The 17,596-nt window shown below is 35.4% G+C and overlaps 1 long non-coding RNA gene across 1 annotated transcript in view; it reads right to left on the bottom strand.

Moving 5' to 3' along the window:
* Positions 1-1,242: 1,242 nt before the first annotated feature.
* Positions 1,243-17,596, bottom strand: part of LOC113480868 — a 53,990-nt gene continuing 37,636 nt past the window's right edge. The window contains exons 2-3 of the long non-coding RNA XR_003398551.1: positions 2,661-2,735; positions 1,243-1,524 (exon numbers count right to left, since the gene is read on the bottom strand). This is a non-coding gene — a long non-coding RNA (uncharacterized LOC113480868). The remainder of the gene's footprint in view (positions 1,525-2,660; positions 2,736-17,596) is intronic.

Below are 17,596 nucleotides of genomic sequence, written 5' to 3'. Positions count from 1 at the left end.
TCTTTCAATATAATAGATGAATTCCTCAATCTTTATAAAAAGGTGTGTATATTTCCAACAAAATTTAAAGGATATTTCTATCTTCGGTATGCTATTTATGTATCATATAGATATATATAGATATATATAAATATATATTTCTATATTTATATATAGATATATATAAATATAGAAATGCATTCCAGATAAAAATCCCTCCTACTATAGAATTTCATTCTTAACCTTATCTATTACATGTTTTTACTGAAATTCTGACGTTTCATACATAATCTGAGAGTTTCTTTATTTCTTCTTTACATGATTAAACACCCAATGATGTTCAATGTGGCAGAACTCCAGCACTATGAGATCTTGTTTATACACTCACTGAGAATTACATATTAATTAAAATATCAAGGCCACACCTTGAGTATTGTGTCCAGTTTTGGGCACCTCAATATGAGAGAGATATCGAGGTGCTGGAGCGAGTGCAGAGGAGGGCAACGAAGCTGGTGAAGAGCCTGGAGAATAAACCCTATGAGGAGCGATTGAAGGAGCTGGGACTGTTCAGTCTGAGGAGGAGAAGGCTGAGGGGAGACCTCATCACTCTCTACAGCTACCTGAAAGGACATTGTAGAGAGGTTGGTGCTGGTCTCTTCTCACAGGTGATTAGTGACAGAACAAGGGGGAATGGCTTTAAACTGTGACAGGGGAGGTTCAGACTGGACATTAGGAAAAAATTTTTCACAGAAAGAGTGGTCAGACAGTGGAACAGGCTGCCCAGGGAGGTGGTGGAGTCACCGTCCCTGGATGTGTTTAAGGGCCGTTTGGATGAGATGTTGGGGGATATGGTGTAGGGGAGAACTTTGTAGAGTAGGGCTGAGGGTTGGACTCAATGGTCCCAAGGCTCTTTCCAACCTGAATGATTCTATGATCCTATGAATTAGCAACTAATAATTTTATATTCTTTCTGAGGAACTTCTGGAGAACACCCATTTAGCATCCATGGAAAAACCTAATAGAATGCCAAGGGGATTATGAACCATAAATAGGTGGTTGCAACAAGCAAACAGGTCACAGAAGGGAATGGATATACATTAGGAACAAAAGTACTAGAACTGTGAACTCTTGGTTGAATAAGAACAGTAACAGCCTTTCTAGGCTCTGCTGTCTAGCTTTCTTCTTTCTGAGTGTCCTGCAGCAGAAGAGAATTTGAAATAATAAAGAAAAAGAAAGACATGAAGGGAGGAAGCTGACTGGAAAATATAGGGTTTAGTCTAGTTCTGAATGTCTTAGATGTCAAGAAGCTGGAAAAAACATGGCGCAGGATCGGAATCCCAATTCCACGGTCAGATTTCATGTCAAACCACTAGTGATCCTAAACGTTTTCCTGAGGAATCACAGGGTCTGAATTACATCTGCACTGGGCTTCTATGTGTGGCATATTGGATGATTGTCCTTAAAAGTCATACCTGGTTTGTCATCCGACTGAGGGATGATCAGAGGTTATATATAGACCATCGCTGCAACTTTCTAACGTAGAATCTGAAGGAAAAGAGAACAATGACATAGTGTTCAATGACCCATATTTCTTCTGTTAATTTGCCTGTATGTCTTTTTAATTGAGGTAAATAAATCCACAAGACAACTCAAGAGTTACTCATAGCTATCCATTTTATGAAGTACTGTCTTTGTTGTGAATCTGTCACCTGTTTCATTTATTTTTCCTTAATACTTTTAGGGTGATCTGTTCACTAAAATGAAATTCACTGAACGTGTGGAAATACTTAATGACAAGTTTAAATTTCGTGACCCTTACCTGTCTTTGCAGTAAAGAAATTATAGAGGAATAGAACATGTTTTGTCATAGGGCAGCCATTGAAGAAACAGAAATAAGACTGTATGATTTGAGTCACGACCAAAAGAGTTCCCACTAGCACTATTGTGTTGATTTGAGATTTGACAGCTATGGTCTGAAAACAAACAGCAAGTGATAACTTTGGTGGTGCTAAAAATTTATAATTTTTTCCATAAAATGCTATTGTTGTCTTTGACCCTAAAATATTGCACAGACCAGATGATCTGCAAACACCCTCTGCAGAATATGTTATCTTGTAGTAATTTCTCAGACAGACACATAATTCGTAAACTTTCTAAGACTAAGACATTAATTTTGTTAATGAGCAAAAATGAGCTTGCTTGCCACTACACAGATAGTTGTGACATGGCTCAATGGTGAGAAAAAGCAGATTATATCTGTGATCTGAAAGCTGAACAGAGAGTTTTGGGAGTTGTGGTTCCATTAGGTGTGTGGTGGAAAAAGTTCGTTAGAAAAAGTAGTATACCCACTGCCTTGTCACACCCTTCTTCTGATCTCCAGGTTTCAAATCTTCTCCTGGAGTAAAGTTTGTAATTCACTGGGCTTAAGTCACACACTTTAACATGAATTACACCGTTTGCTGAACTGGAGCAACTTCATAAATAATCTTAATTCCTTGGGGACTCCAGCCTATTCATCACTCCCTTTGACATTGTCTCCTGTGCAGGTTAGTATACATGGGGTGAAAAAGGAGCTGCAACCAATAAACAACACTAGCTCTTTGTAAAAGGTGATAAAAGTGCCATTTCTTATAACACTGACTGGACGAGTAATGCTGAATTATACATTACAGGCATCTTACACATTCTGCAGTATCTGTGTTGAGGGCCATTATCTTCAGTCCTTTGGGAATTACAAGGAGCTAGAGTCATGGAAGCTTAGAAGAAAGAAGAAGAAGAAAAAAGAATTAAAACTATTTTTTTGGCTAGAAGCAAATTTTAGTTTATTATTCATCTCAGCTCCACTGTGTTCCACTTTCAAAGTTTCACTATCTGTTCTACTTAAAAACCAAATGATAACATGAAAAAGAAAGTTTCCTTTAAAGTAGTCTTTCTTCAGGGGGACAGGTAAGGTCTCCAGACTTTTGACTAACATTAAAGAAGCTGAATTTACCAAAGTAGGTTAGACAACTTTCACTTAGCTTTTCATTTATTTTTATCTACAAAACAAGCAATTCACCAAAGCTTAGAGCCATTTATGTTGACAGACACTAATTATGTCTAAACCAGGAGGCGACTTATTTTGGACTCATATTTCAACAGGAACAAAGTTAAGAACATACTCCAGATCTTACTCTGTAAAAGCCTACATGTACTTTTTTTTTTTTTTTTTTTTTTTTTTTCCCCATGTATAGAAAGTTTAGTGACATCAACTTCCTTTCCTAGACACTTAAGGAAGGTAGATAGCTTTTTTCCCTCTTTCCAAGGGGCATTCAATGATATGTCATCAACAAGCAGCACTATCTCCCCATAATGCAGGCTCTAATATGAGTTGACCCAGACTTTTAATGGTCTGCACCATCAGCTCACGCACAGTGAACATCTACTTGCTGAAACACCGTCTGTGTGCTGGACTCCACTGTGACTGCGCCCACTTTAACAGGATAGCACTAGGAAAAAAGCTTTGTTGCATCTGATACAAGTAATGTTTAAAGTCAAAATCACAACTGAATATTATATATGAGAATTCCAGACAGCTGAGAAGCAGAAATTATGATTTTCCTCTTGTAATTAAGAAATGTTTCAAAAGGTGTCATAGAGGATTTTTCTGTCCATTCATAACACCACTTTTTTCAGTCTCAGAACAGGAAATTTCAGAAGAAAGCTTTGTCAGATGAAAAGCATGTATTTTTTTTCTGTTGGTGAGTAAAGTCACATATTATTGTGTGTGAATATAGTTATGACTGGCTTTTCTTGACTATAATCGAAAAGGAAACATTATGCAATTAAACTAGAGCACTGCTGGTTTTGGTACGAACTAGAAAAAGAGTTTGCATGTTTGTGTGGCTTGCTTCTGATCCTTTCACATCTGTATTTCTTTGTGTTCAAGGAGCAACATTTCAAATGAAGGAATTGCCGCCTCCTCAGAAACTTCTTTTTGCCTAGTAACACTTCTAGTGCATATCAGCACTTTTGGAAGAATATCTCAGAGTTTCAGATCTGTATAATTCCATCAAGCTATGCTTCTTCCATCAAGACAAGGTTTTTCATGACTTTATAGGGAACAAATTGTAAAAATTCTGTGATGTAGATGTTAGATATTTTAACTTGTAGTTATGCTTAAAATAAACAAACATCAATAACAGCGTAAACATAACTAACATTTACAACTGAACAGCTTGTATGAGGATAACTTCTGCCACTTCACACTCCAGTGAAATAATACCTTGATAAAATGGTTCACTGGAAACAGATGCTAGCTGTTGGGATAAAATGCCTGTAGCAAGTTTAAGCAACTTCAAATCTATCATCTCGTCTAAGCCTATGCCTGACAGCAAAAGTAGAAAGGCCCTCATAGTAATTCTGTTGCTTACAAAAGCACACGTAACATAGGTTTTCTGATTAACTTTTGGCGTGGTAGAAGCTGTTGCAAGCTGAGAACCTGCTATATATTGCAGGTAAGGGAAAGGGAATTTGAGGGAAAAGAGCTAGTGAAATATGGCAAATTTATTGTCTCTGACAGAATTTACTACAGGGCCTGTATGAACAAAGAATTGAAGAAAAATCACATATTGACATTTCTGTTCATTAAGACCAGTGTTCAGATCTTGAATCTCTGCCACAAATTATAAGGATTAAGTGTCATCAGGAAAAAGGTGAACCTGGCAACAGTCAATGCCTTACATCATAGAAAAATACGGGATGAAAATCAGATCTCTGTTACTTTGGGGAATTTAATAAAGCTTCTGCCTGACTAAAATCAATGCCCTAGTTTCCCTCATTTCCTTTTTTTTAATGGAAAATAAGTATTTAAGAGAAACAATACTAACAAATATATTCTAAAAGGAGAACAGAGAGCCACCTCAGTACTGGAAGTGAAAACCTGTCTTCCTTTCATCTCTACCTTAAAAGTCTATGAAAGTTAGCAGAGTTTAATCAAAACCAATTATGAACAAATCTGAAATTAGCTTGGTCTTACATCAGGTAAAAATTTCATGTTTCTCAGTTATTGAACCTCCTAGATTCACTTGGGTTCACCTTTGTTTTCCTGCAGCAGCTGCGAATAAAATGTGTCTAGCTCAAGTGTAGACTGACCCTTTGAATCTTAGTTTTTGCTGGCATCTTCAGAACACCAGCTGTTATATTTTTTTTAAAGGATTAATACATTTTAAACATGCCAAGAAAGAGATTATATAACATCTTGCCAGAGACCTTGACCGTAATGTTAGTCTAGGAAGTCATTCCTTAGAACAGCCCACTTCTCTGGAGGCCAAAACTTTTACTCGGATACCTCTTACAAGAAACCCAGTGAGAATTGTACCTCAATTAAATGTAATTGCAGAAAAAGGTTAAGGTATTTTGAAGTAACCTACACCATGCCATGAATTTTCCCTCTGTATAAGTTTAGCAAAACTACATCTAAAATTGTGTATTCAGCCCTGGGCCTTATCAGGAGTATTCCACAATACCCTACAATACACAAGGGCAAACTTCCTTTGATGCAAACTTTGTCACCTATTTAACACACCCAGAGTGTACATCTAGGCAAACTCCTGACCCCTTGAAATTAAATTATCCTCTTCCAGTGCATCAGATTTAAAATGATTTTACAAATTGGGATAAGCTCAATTTATCCTAGTTTTTCAGATTAAATATTATTAAAATCCTTTTTTTGAGTCACCTTTCTGAAGCTTTCCTGTCTCAATGTCCTTGAGAGTATTATCAACATTTTTTTAGCTTTGGGACATTAGGAAGCATTGAAGAATCACTATTTTTTAAAAAACAAACCCTGATGTTCTTTGATATTTCCTGATTTATTTCTTCATTATTTTTTTTTAGTTCCATATATTACATTGGTACACCTATGAATGTATTATTATGGAATAAAGTCCTCATCCAGATTTAAACATATTCTGCTTTAAATGAAATTAAATGTTCTGGATTTAAATCTAATTAAAAATACCATTTAATTTTCAAATATTGTTTACTTCGTCATTATTTTGACAACACCGAAATGAGTGCTATTTTTTCCCTGACATAAAAAAAGAACACTAGGGTTGCTCTCCACATCCTTTTTGCAAACCATTTTTTGGTGCAAATATCTTGTAATTTCAGGACTGGCAAAAGAATACTAAAGCAGTTTGCAAAATTTCAGGATAAAACTGAATCAGCTAGGCAGAAGAGAGTTTAGGGAACTATATATTACTTGCATGTATAGATTCAGCCGTCTTATCTTTTATGTTCAGAATTTTATTATAAAATGTGAAATCCTGACATTGTTGCCTAAGAGAAATGAACATCACTTCAAAATGGTAATCTAAATCATTTAGATTATATGAAAGTAAATACAACAGTTCTTTACAGTGAGAGTTGATGTCCCTACCTAAGAGTGAACGGAAAAGTTTTGGGATAGAATATTGAAAAAGTGCACATTTGGGTTTTTAGTTTTCTTTTTGCCTGTTTTTGTTTGTTTATATAATATGTCACATGAAATTTATTGCACCACCAACAAAAATTTTTTTGGTAAAGGATTTTGCACTGAAATTTCTTAAAACTTGATGTACTTTTAATTACTCCAGACATCAAGAACTATTAAAGAAACTCTTCAATTTGAATGATATTTTCCAAAAGAAGAGTTACAATGAACTAAGTAGCATAGAAGAACTTTTATCAGTTACAGATTATTATACAGAAGTCTTCATTTTCTTCTATCAGATTTATTTTACCTCTGCAGTCAGGTGGGAGACCCTTAACAAAGATGGCACATGTTTCCTATGTGGATTTGTGGAAAGACTCTTCTCCTCTCCCTGATATTTGATTTCTGTTTTCTGTATTTGCTGATGATATAGCATATATTTTCTTGAATGCTCATCTACATACATTAGATAACTTCCCGAACCATAAAAATAGTTCACACTGCATTCCAAAATTTTATATGATCCGAAAGCTTAAGTAATGACCCAAAAGTCAAGTTCTCAAAATGAATTGATTTTGCTATTCTTTAAGTTTTCATATGAAAATAATTCCTTAAGACAAGAGTTTTTTAATAAAAGGGTTTTATAATAGAAGTGAAATTCACAAAGAATATAATCAGATAATTTTTAATATAATGGTCAACGACTTTCAAATAGTTTAAGAATCACACGTTGTAGTCTAGTCCTATGAAACCCTAAATTGTTTTAATGTAACTACAGACTAACCATTTCTTTCTGAAGTGATTATCCTGTCTTAACTGTTTTTAAACTGTTTTTCAAGCCAAGGCCATCATAGCTACCTTTAACTACACTGTATGATGTAGAGAATATTTTGGAAAGGCTTTGCAGTACAGCATAGATGACAGACATCTGTACTCTTTCAGTAAATTTAAGTTAAATATTTCTATAAATTAATTAATATATTCAAGCTAACAACAAGTAATTTGTTTTCCATAATTTAAAGTTTTTGTATGTTGGTGAACTCAGAGGGACAAATAGAGAGACAACTTGAAAAAGCTTACTTAAAATGGAAAAGAAAGTCTAGTAAATGTTAGAGAGGGACATGCAAGGACATGTTTAATAACCGTATGACTTCTTCTGTGTGTGCATGTATGTGCATGTGCATATACACAGGCACCCATCCACACAGTTCATGTTGACATGGACTCTAATAAGTTATTTGTCAGCTTCTTCAGTTGACTTCCCAAATTAAACTTTGGAAAAACACTTTGCTCACAAGGTCCTCACTGTTTAGCTGAGTTTGAAAGATTTTATGTTTCTACAAAGTAATGTCAGAATAAGTAACTGATATTTGCAGTCAGAATAATTCCAGAGGTGCCCAAATCAACATACCAATTCCCCTTTTTGCTGGCGTCAGTATGAGCTCACATCTGTGTTCTGAATGACTCCTAGTAAAACCATTCTAGGATGCTGCATTGTACATTGGACACCTGAAAAAAAAAGTAACTCCTTTTTAATAGACAGATCTATCTACAGTTGGAGAACAAATACTTGCCATTTAGAATATGTTTTCCAGTCTTTTTTGGGAGAATGTTTGAGGCTGATATACTGAAAGATTTCTTCTGATTCATTCAGCCTTTCAATTTTCCATATAGGTCTGGCTAAGGCTCTTTCCTATTAGACAGGTTAGGGTTGACTCCTATCAAAGGAGATTTGGTCAAAATCTCCACTAGTTAGTAGGACCAGGGCTTCTTCCCCTTTCAATTCAAAATCAGTAATTTTTTGTCTCTTGTCATTTTACTGTAAAGCTAAACATGTGAAAGAACGTATAGCTATTTTGTTTAGAATTGTATTCTGTGAATTTGTGGGTTGGTCCCTTTATGTTAATTTAGATAGGAGGTATACATTAACAGAGAAATGCAGAAAGATTACATTTGTTCATTCTTGCATCGTTTTGCCTTTCAGAAGAGGACAAATATGTTTTCTTTGGTAAACAAATAGGATAAAAGGAAATCAAGAGATATGTAATTAATTTTGTTCATTTAATTACATTTTGGTTTTACCCTTAATTTCTGATAATTTTGTAATTTAATATAGTAAATGGTTTGTAATCAGATTGAAATCTTTGTACCAGAGCATTCTGTTCTATCTTTGCTGAGAGGTGAGGTAGTATCTTCTGTGTCTGATCAAATGTCCATAGGAGCGTTATTAACTACATAAATGTATGTCGGTGAAACATAGGTAGTTTCAGAAGAAAAATTATTTTTGCTCTCTTCTGTCACACCAATGAAATTGACATCACCAATGTCGTTAACTAGCTTTTTACATAAACAGTAAGATATCTCAGCCTTTTCAGTTTAGTTATTGACTCCAACCAAGCTGATGGCTTATGCCTCTAAAGTCTTCACACTTGCTCTGCTGGGATTCTTCTTGTGTCTCAGGCTTGCCTTGGAACAGTGTTTCACCATGTTCTTTCTCCCTCTGTCCATCAGACTCCCATTCTTGACTCCTTCAATATCCCTTTCTGCTACATGTGAGCCCTAGTTTTCAAGTTTTCACTTCTGACCAAATCTATTTTCTTCATGTAATTTTTTACCCTCTTATATAACCTTCCCTGAAGTGAAATGATACAAGAATTGCCTTCTAAACATGAATGAAACAGTATTGACCACTGTGCTGTCCAAAGCAGAGAAATGAATTGATTTGTGGAAATTAAATATTGATACTATGCTCTCAGGCCCAGCACAAATCTAGGCAATTTTTCAAGTTTTGCATGGACCTCTGAGAGTTGGTGTGAAAAGATTATTAAAGTAGAACAAGTGGCTAAAAGAGAAGAGTCATTAGATGCCACACCAGGATCGTAAGCTTTGGGTTCTTACGAACATTCTTGCACAACTCCACATATGTAAAATGGTAAAGAGCAGAGGGTCTTTTGTTTCATCTTTACTCAGTCAGAAATACAGACAACTTGATTACATTTGAGTATGTGTAACTGCACCTGCCTGAAGCACATGTAGAACTGCATGGGAATTTCACTTGAATTTGGTCCTCAACCTGAGCAAAATGAAGTTCCCTTCATAAACTATATAAATAGCTAAATGAGTCATTCATCATTCAGAGAAAGTACTTCTATGAACAGTTTTGTTTTCTTATACACTATGAAGATGAAAGTTAATTTTCATACTAGCACTATTTCTGTACTTTGAGTTATGAAATAATAAAAAGCTGGAAAATATGAAAGTTTATTTTTAAAGTATTTTTCAATTTATTGGCTATGATTTAAGTTAGGCAGAAGCTTTTGCCTCCCCAAAATTAAGAGCCTCCTATTTTAGTGGCTATTTCTTTAGATGAAAAAGTTGTAGCCACATTCCCTATTATACATTTGAAGAACACTTAGGTCAGTTAGATATACATCTCTACAGAACAGTAAACTTTCATCCACTCAGTGTGTGTGTGTGTGTGTGTGTGTGTGTCTGTGTGTGTGTGTGTGTGTACACGCACATGGATGCACAGAAGCGGACAGGTCATCAAGCTCTTACAGTCTAGACACTCTTATTTGTATTAGGAAGGGACACATTGAAAAGTAGGCCATAAGCTGATCATTCAAGGTCATAGATTTGAAACAGCCTTGGCAGCAGTGTGTGATGCTCAGCAAGATTGCTTTTCTTAACCTTTCTTTTGTGTCAGATTGGGAAGCATGGTCTCTACTCACACTAGTGAAAATATCTTGAATTTATTTACAAAACAGGACTGATGTAAAAAACAGTATTGCAATTTGTACCTACTGAAGAAAGGTTCCTTTGCTTTCTTAAGAGAGTATAATGAACCCATTTAATAAGCTCACTGATTTAGCATCAATGTTCACTGATCACAGTTTGAGTACATATAAGTTCTTTCCTATTCTTCTTCTGAATTCTTACTTTCTTATACTTCCCTCCGTGAGCAAAACTCATTTGCATCCTGGTATGAAAGAGACAATAAACAAAAGAAGAGAAGGTAGGTTCACTTACCTAAATTCGGTTCTGCAGTCTTAGAGAAATGTAATCTGTAGCAGAAGTATCATCTTCTATACATGTTTTTAATTTTGAATAAACTGTATTTTTTAGAAACTTAAATTGCTGAATTAAAAATTGCTCAGAATCAAAATAACCTAAAAGAGAAAAAAAACCCAAGAAACCAGAAACTAAAGCCGTAAATGTTTTAGACCTCATTTTCCTGCACATGAATCTTCTATGAAATATCAGACTTCTGAACTTTACTTAAAACTCATATAACTCTTTTTCAATAGTATTTTTATTATAAATTCTGTATTATCGTTCTGTGTTAACTTTCTCTATTCTCTTCAGACTGATCTGTTTTTTTATTACTAACTACATTTATTCTTTTAAATATAAAAATGATTTCATCAAATGCATCAATTTATGAAATGCTGTATTTATTGATCCTACTTTTAGTCCGCTACTAGTTCTTGAGCATTTTGTTATTATTTGTTTTAAAATGGGTATTCTGATGACTAATGAATATGTACTGAAGCATTATCTGTAGCTCAAATTGCAATACACATTTTTGTTCTCTGTACTTTATAATTCTTAAACCTTTCTCCTTCCAAGACTCCCAATATTTTTTTTCATTTTTAAAAGCCTTCTGTTTATTGCTTGTACTAATCTTTAGATCTCTGCTTAACCTCATTGCCCACTATTGCCCTTTTCTACATTTAGATTTAACCAACATGTCAGTTATAGTCTCTCCAGGTTTCTTACACAAAAAAAAGAATTCTACATTTTTATGGTATTTGTCAACTTCCCCAATTTCTGTGTCCTGAAAAATCTATACTCTTTCTGTTTCTATAGGAAATGTCAACAGAAGTGTAGAAAAGACAGGAAATAAAGATTTTTTTTTTGTTCGCTTTTGAAAAATGTCCCTCCTTTTAAAATAAACTCATGAGAATCTTTGAGCATAGCTCCTACATCCCTATCACTTCTGATACAGTTTAGAGAGAAAAGTCACAAATGGCAAATAAGTCTAAGCCTGACTGACAAAGATTGAAAGAAGTCTATGAGGAGGTAATAATGGTGTAAAACAGATGCATCTGAGAGCACTGACAAAAATAGAAATGAACCCTTAAGTTTTAGACTAGGACTAATTACGCCCATCTTCCAGGTGTCTGGAGTTACATTTTTCTGTAGTTCTGAACTGTCATACTCGAGTCAGTCTTCAGTGCTTTCAGTGAACTCATCTTCTTCGATTTTATTACCTACACTTAGGTACAGATTTTCATTTTTAGCATTGACTAAAAGCAAGCAGAAAGTTGTTGTGGGGTTTTTGTTGACTTTTTAAACTTGGGTCTACAACAAATACTGAAATCAGCATTCTAAAGAGTCCATACTAACATATAGTCATGTGGCACATTTTTCAGATACATTTTGCCTTTTTGAATTTGTCTTGACATTTTTATAAGATATTCTTGCTATATAATCTAGTGGTAGCTCAACCTCATCCACCTTCAATTCTGCAAAAGTGAACTTTAAAGCTAGAGTTGTAAGCTCTTACTGCCCTGGTTTGATAATTTTTGTCACTTGGATCACAATGTATAATCTCAAAATTGTGACTTCTTTTCCTGAGCCATCTTCTTTGCCTTGCTAGCAGGTATGACAAACCCACATCCATAATTAACCATCAATAATATACTCACTCTTCATAGCCTGAACGGTTTTTAATTACTACAAAGGAACATTTTGTATTAATGGTGCTGGGAGTGGTGCTGGAATTTATTAGTCAATAGTACTGATTTTGTATGTAGGAAGGAATAAGGTTCCCAGCTCTCTGGCTGTGGAAACTTCTCAAAAGACCAAAACAGTGTAGTTCAACGGAAAAAAAGAAGTGGAAATTTACATTTGAAACAGGAGGACATGGGCCAGTTTTTGGGAGCCAGGGGTAGTCCAAATGCAGAGAGAGTACTATGAACAGATGGTGCTGTAGCTGCATTTGGGTAATAAAACATGGAGTTGCATAACCCATCTTTATTCTTACACTTTAAACAACCATTTCCACTACCCTTGTGAATCATTACACTTGAAAATCTCTTGAGCCCCTGTATTTCATCAGTGATTTTCTGGCCTGCTTCCCTCAGTCTGCCTCAATTTTTAATTTGCTCAGTACACTTACTTGAGTTCTTTCCTTAGACAATCAAAGAAAAAATCCTTCAGAGGGATTAGTAATAAGTCTTAAGGTTATGTCAAGCAAGCTTATAGTAAAAGGATTTCTTAAACATACCATGCATTAGTAAAAGTGATTGGCTGAAAAGGTGTACACTTTCTACCTGTTCCCTGCTTCTCCTCTTTCTGCAAGTCCCCAGCCAGTAAGCAGAGTTGTTTATCTGACATCTACAAAGCAGATGAATGAAGTTTTCAGAAGCACACATTCTTAGTGATAGCTTATAATGCACTGCAAGGTGCAAAGGCATTAGAAATATTAGAAAGAATTTCCCCTCCCATCCTTCCCTGCCACGGTGTATACTGTTAAAAATGAGAGAGTTGCAGCTAAGGAAGACTAGTGCTATTTTGGTATGTCTACTTTTGAGTGGCTTTATCTCACTGAAGTACTGTGGTCCTGCAGGGGCTGTTGTGGTAACCTTTGTTCATATTACCTGTGCACTTATTTCTAATTCATGAGCCTAACACTAAGGCACTCTAAGGTGTATATACAGTGTTAATAATCACATATTCATTTACAAATGCCTTATACTTGCAACTGACTTCCCTGATTTTTGAAAACATTCAATAATTACGAAAAACAGTTTTCAGTTAAACAGCAAAAATCTAATAAAGACTCGAAATCAATTTCTGACATGTGCAATGGGTCTCCCAGAACACCGCTCCTCCACTCTTCGGCTTGAGAATATTAACAAGTTTAGCACAAAGTACATATTGTGATAAATAACATTCCATCCTTGGATAATTTCTATATGTCAGCAAGCAGTTCTACCCAGGGTTCCCATATCTGACTTCTGAAAGGAAGAATATGTGTTTACAGTTGCCAGTCATTCTGACTGAAGGAAGGGACATACTGAAAGCAGCAGGGCTGTGATAGCTAGCAGCTTGAATAAACAAACTGATGTTTCTCTCTCTTCTCCTCTCTCTTTTTACACTGCTAAGGAGAAGCCATGAACATTTTCCAGCTGTGACAATTTGCTATTTTGGGACACAATATTTGTTTTGCCTTCTTTATTCATCCAAGATGACTTTATAGACAATGGGGAGTTTAGAAGATTTAGAACATCTCACCTACTAAATACAAGCAATTAATAGAGGAGAAAAAAAAATAGTTTGTATTTGCTTTATTTAAATCACTGCAATTAATTATCCAGCAAGAATTTTACCATTAGATAGAAATTATGCTTTTAAAATATACGGTAATAATGGAACAAGTAATCTATAGATATTCCCTCCCAGTTCCTTCCCAGTGCTACAATATAAGATTATCAGATAACACTGGGTCCCAGTTCTGCTTATCCATGTATAACCAGGACCTTGAGGTTCCAAGTCCCCCTTTAAACCTTTAAACTACTTAAAGCAGAACTTCAAAGGAGACACATAGCAACAGCCATCAAGAAACATATGAAACTTGCAAGAAACAAAATCAATTTCTACATACGCATGCAAAATGATAAAGTTGAGAATAAAACTGACCACAAAGATGGAAAGAGATTGAAGAGGGAGATGAATCAAGCTGAAGTTTTGAAACAGGAACCAGAGAGATAAAGAAAGACCATCACTAGAGAGTCAGTAAACCTAAACAAGTCAATTCAGAACTATTCTGTTTGGAATTACTAAACTAAAAATTCTGAAAGGGAGAGGAAGAAAGAAAGTTATAACCTCTTGGTTTAGGAATCTGCTGGGGTTATGTAAATTATTTCACAGCTCAGATTAGTGAGTGTCCTAACACCTTGACTGTTAAAGATATCTTGGGTTTGATCAGTCTGATCTGAAAATGTCCCTTATGAGCCTTACAGCTTTCTACAGTGTAAAAATTATTTCCTTTGAAAGCTTTTTTGTCATACTATTAATGACTTAGTATAGATATAAACCTAGATTAAGAGAAGGCATGTAGGTAAAAACCACAATCCTGGAAAGGGCCTTTACTCGGCTCTAAAATACTTGCAGTATTATTTTTACAGTTGCTAAAATAATTACTCTGAATGTCTAGAGATGAACTGTAGCAGCAACTGCAGCAGAAACTTCAGCAGCTTTCCATGGTTATTCGCATGTCTGAATTGCACGTAATCAAAGTTTAATTTCATTGTCTGTGAAGGAATCCTTTCAGATGAGGAGTTGTGTTGCAATGGGACAAAATTCTGAATAAGATGATTGACATTAGTTACATTCACTGTTGTGGTACTATGGTTGATTCCAGTAGGGATCCCAGTTCAAGTCCCAAAATAAATGTGAATTTGGATCTAGAGCCAGTTTAAATTCACAGCCTCAGCTATGCCTAGTGAGAACAGTTGAAGAATATGAAATATCAATTAGGGTAAACTCTTTTCTCTCTTGTGAGACTATAAATAAAAATTTGGATGTGGCCTTATGGTCAAATGATTTATTCATTGCTAGTATATTATTTAGATCACTGAGAGATGAGTTACTTTAATTATTGAGAAATTGAAGGATTTTGTGATGGGATGGGGAGCATTTTTTAAAAGTCCTTAATGTACAGGTTGATGGGGATTGCTTCCTAGGTTTAACTACTGGCTTTCAGTCACAAAAATAAATGCTGCTACTGCAGTAGCTCAGGTGAGAATCTTTTTAGAATGCTTCAGTTCTGGTGAAAAGCCAGAAGTTACTTGGCTTTTTGCTTTGAGTGCAGAATGCTTCCACAGTTCCGTTACCCTGCAATAGACTTCACTCAGACAAAATCAGAAAATGTTAACTTACAAAACAGACTGTCACAGCTGCAGTTGTTTTTTAAAAACATGTCAGTGATGAACAACTTGATCTAATTCAGAAAGAGTCAGACTGCAGACACATTTGGCTGCTACTAGTTTAAAATAGCACCACCATAAAGTGTCATGTACATGTTAGTCTTCTAAGAATATATTTCTTGTTGTTGACTTAATTACACTACAAATCATCTTGAATTCTTTCTATCATTATCAAAATAAATGACAAATCTCCCTGTTCTACTCTATAATTTTTTTTAACTATGCACTTGTAAAACTTAAATAGATAGATCCAGGTAATGGCTTTCTCAAAAGTTTGTTATTTTTGGTGTGATTCATAGAGTATTCCTAACTATGCAAAATCTAGCTGCGTTGATGCCTGTGATATAGAACAAGCAAAAACCAGCTAGGAAGCAACTAAGGATCTATTCCTGTAAATCTAATTACTTCCTTATCTGACTAATTTTCCATGGCTGTCTCTCTTAAATGTAGAAAAATGCTGAAGACTGTTTATTTGCACCTATATGATACTAATTGCTACTCCTGCATGAAATTTCCATAATAAACTCACAGTCACCACACTTAGTGCTGTTGTTCTGAGCCTCATGAAAATAAGAACTGAGTTTAGAGACAAGGATGTAACTGAAGGCAGAAATGATTGGAAATGTGGTGCTTTTCAAGTGATTTGATGGCAAACTGCTCATAGTCTTGCTTTGAGAACTGGATTATTCTGAACACCCCAAGAAAAAATAATGAAATTATGAAAAGCTGCAAAATCAGGTAAAGCAAAGTGAAAAAAATTTAACATATATCCCACTTTACCTCTGACCCACCAAATAACCGCCATCGTGTTGAGCGAAATAGGAACAAATACACCCATGCCAAATAAGCAATCCCAGGTGTCAGCACTGATGATCATCTCTAGTTACTTCAAGGCATCCCAGCTATCCACAGTAACAGAGGCAATGGGAGAGGTCCAAAGCTTCTCTGAGTACTGCCATGTCATAACTCTCCTGAGAATTTCAATTCCCTCATCAAGGCAATGTCATTACCATGACTCGCTCACTAGCTTGATTGAAATTTCTCTAACAATGCACAATGCTGCAGACAGGACCACGTTACCCAAGCCCACCTCAGCTGTTTCTAGGGCATTAGCTGAGAAAAGTAGATTCAAAGGCAATGTAAATCTAAAAGAATGACTAAAGAAAAGAAAATCTTATGAACTATACTCTAATTCTTGTTATACAGAGTTAACTTTATGAGCTAAGATATAAAAGAGCAGCAATAGAGGCTGCTGAGGGTGCAGCACATCTCATCATTCACTGTATTTGTACTTAAGGACCAGAACCAGCACTGCAGTTTCTATGCTGGGCTTTCTTATGCATAAAGATAGCCTCTGGAAATAATATGAGGCCATCCATGGTTTTTTACTTATTATTAAAGGGCATGAATTCTTCTGCAGGGCAAAGCTAGTAGTACTTTATTCAGACTCCTATGTAAATTGTCCCAGGATCCTAATTTGATGTACTCCAGTGGAAAGTGATTAGGGTCAGAGGACTTAAGCTGTATTCTAACACATATTAGATTTAAATAATCCTGTCTCATCTCTTCTGTCTCCTATCCAGTTTGTTTTAACATGTTTTGCTGAGTGAGTTATTTTGTAAGGTTTAACCAAGTTTTAACAGGATCTAGTGACATTTTACTAGCAAGTAGACAAACCCCACCAGTCCAGGCTCCAAAGTGCATCAGTGTTCAATTATTGTAAGATTTCACAGGAGACTGAATTTCTCAGAGAGAACCAAGGAAACATGGTTTGCCAGACTAGGTAGCTCAGGTTTTCAAACTATACATGTCTGGGCCGTTATAGCTCCCTGTAGAAAGCTGGAGATAAATCTTGCATTTACTGTGCACCAGCTACAAATGACGACTAGTGCCAAGTGAGAAATTGGCAAAAAGCTTATTAAAAATAACCAGCACATGACTATTGCAGTCTCTTTTTCTTTGAATTTTTAACAGCAGTCTGACAGGATGTGTCAGGGCTCCTTGCTAGTGCTTGCAGCCTCCCCAGAAAATATAAGAGGAAGGTTTTGCTTCTTTTTCTCTCCCCCTCTTTTCTCTATCCATACATTGTTCAGCTATTTGAAAACAGTGCATAAATCTAATTTGAGGGAAATGTCTCTACATGTTAATTAGAATAGAAGAAAATAAA

Source organism: Athene cunicularia, assembly GCF_003259725.1.
Source record: "Athene cunicularia isolate RWA chromosome 5 unlocalized genomic scaffold, athCun1 chr5_part1, whole genome shotgun sequence".
NCBI lineage: Eukaryota > Metazoa > Chordata > Aves > Strigiformes > Strigidae > Athene > Athene cunicularia.
This window is presented reverse-complemented; position numbering and strand designations above follow the sequence as displayed.